Source organism: Ambystoma mexicanum, chromosome 5p, assembly GCF_040938575.1.
Source record: "Ambystoma mexicanum isolate Mex_15411 chromosome 5p, UKY_AmexF1_1, whole genome shotgun sequence".
NCBI classification, from domain to species: Eukaryota; Metazoa; Chordata; class Amphibia; order Caudata; family Ambystomatidae; genus Ambystoma; species Ambystoma mexicanum.
Window position 1 is genome coordinate 906,093,601 of NC_090930.1, and position 2,363 is coordinate 906,095,963.

The 2,363-nt window shown below is 40.6% G+C and overlaps 1 non-coding gene across 1 annotated transcript; it reads left to right on the forward strand.

The window, feature by feature from the left end:
- Positions 1-2,017: 2,017 nt before the first annotated feature.
- Positions 2,018-2,124, forward strand: LOC138481859 (U6 spliceosomal RNA). The gene has a single exon (XR_011274455.1). It is a non-coding gene; the product is annotated as a U6 spliceosomal RNA (small nuclear RNA).
- Positions 2,125-2,363: the final 239 nt, after the last annotated feature.

Consider the following 2,363-nt stretch of genomic DNA (forward strand, 5'->3'; position numbering starts at 1 on the left):
CAGTCATCCGCATAGGATAGCTATGATGCTCACATCTGACCTATTTTAAGTGCAATAAAAGAGCATGGTTCCAGTGTCTCCAACACACTGGACACATAAATATGAAATTGACAGGGGACAAGTATGCACCCCTGTCTCAACCCATTATTTACTGGGATCTCTTTGGTCATATACCCTGTTTTGTTCATTCTTACCTGGTTCACAGTCGATTCAGGTAGGCTAATAATAAGCTTTAATAAACGTGGCGCGATCCCCCGCCTGTTTAGTTTTGCCCAAAGCAATTTTCGACTAACCAAATCGAAAGCTAAACTAAGATCTATATAAGCCACATTTATAGTCTTGTAGTGGCATTCCTGTGCCAGGTCTTGATACATTGTAAGAATTAACCCATTCAACTCCATTCCGTGGCACTTCCTCAAGCCGGTTTGCCACTTAGGCGCCAAATGCTTTTTGCCTACTGCTCTAGATCTTTTAAGAGCACTGAAGCATTGATCTTAATACCAGCATCTAATAATACAATTGGGAGATAGTTCTTTGGATTGGAGTGGAGACCATGTTTATACGTGGGTATTATTTGGGGGATCCTCCAGGATGTCGGATAACAGTCCTTTTTTGAATGTCCAGAAAAAGGAGTGATAGAATAAATGGCCAACAAAGTGGGTTCTCTTTAAAAAAAAATATTTGAGAGTTTGTTGGGCCTGAGGGCCCTCAAATCACTCACATAATTTCCAACATTCTCTGTGGCGAGAAATTAATGTTGTCCAGTAAATTCTCAGCTCTACTAATAGGGTAAAATGTACATCTCTCAACCATATCATCAGGATACAAGGATTCAACATGGTTAACCCAATCCGTTTCCAAAACAGTATTTATTTGGACTGCCTAAACTAGTTCACTTAAGACCAAATTGGACTAACTTTATTCTTTTTAAGACTATACAGCATCTGTATTGAGTCTTGACAATGTAGTGTTGCTCTTTGACCTTTGGTCCAATTTTTATATTTAGGACAATTTTAGTGATCATTTTATATTTCTCCAACTCTTATCTTAAATACCCAAATTCTTTCTTGACTTCACTATTACTCTCATTTCAGATCTTTTGTGTGCAAGCAGTTAATCATAGGAATGAACGTTTAATTTTCCCTGTCTAGTATAATATCTTCCTGTTGGGCTGCGAGCAGTAAGTGTCCAAATTAGAAGTAATTGTTTCTTCCAAAAGTCTACAGAAAACAACCCCATTTTAAGCTGTAAATCGCTTGTATCCATGACATGCTCAATTTTAGCATTACATTTTTAATGGCTTTCTTGTTCCATGTCACCCCATTTCCCCATTGCCCCCTATGTTAACTACCAGTTCAGGCACATTTACATTCATTTGGGAACCAACAAGAACATTTAGGGCCTCATCACGAGTTTGGTGGTAACCCTTAAATGCGGCAGTAGCGCTATTACTGCTGCACTTAAGGGTCCACCAGATCATGCGTTTGGTGGATTTGCCCCCAGCTCTGAGCTGGGGGAAAATCTACCACGATTTTGCTGATTTTTGGTGCTGTTACTGCCGGTGCTGATACCACCGGTGGTAATAGCGTGAACATTCCCCATTGGTCGCAACGGGGAATGGGAACCAACCGTTGTGCCAAACCCGCGATCTAGCACTAATAGCCCCGGTGGTATTACCGCTGGGTTACTGCCCAACTCGTGATGAGGCTTGCAGTTCAGTGAACAATGGTCACTCCAGGGGGTTTCCGTCACACAAAGATCCAAGCAATTATTGAACAAATAATTGTTCATGTAAATGTAATCCAAGATAGATCGCGAATCACCTCTGAGGCATGTATATTGTTCCACCTCAACTCCTTTAATTGAACCATTTACTTTCATTAGTCCATGTGGGGGCATAAAAGTAGCCCATTCCTTACCATTACAGAACTTCTTCCTGGAATGACCACTAAGCAAGACAAATAACTCATTTACACTGTCACAGTCAAATGACCTAGAGGTACAATTCAAGTCACTTGTGCTCGCTCCAGCAGCACATATACTAAAATTGTAACGATACAGAGAATATTAGCATGGCCCCTGCGCAGTGATGACATGCAAATTTGTGAAGCGTTCCATAAAAAAAAAAAAACAATTCAAGTCACTTAAGATGGTAACGTGCCCCAATATCCTACTAACCTTCCACTTATCAACCAGAAATCTCAATTTAACTAAAAACGTGTCCAATGGCCTAACTTTCTCATGCCAATAGATGATAATAAGAAATATCCAAGCAGTCACTACAGAGATCCCCAACACATGTTCAATCACCACAGCTCCAGTAATTGGGACCACCTCCTTAGCTTCAGTCATTACACACCCTG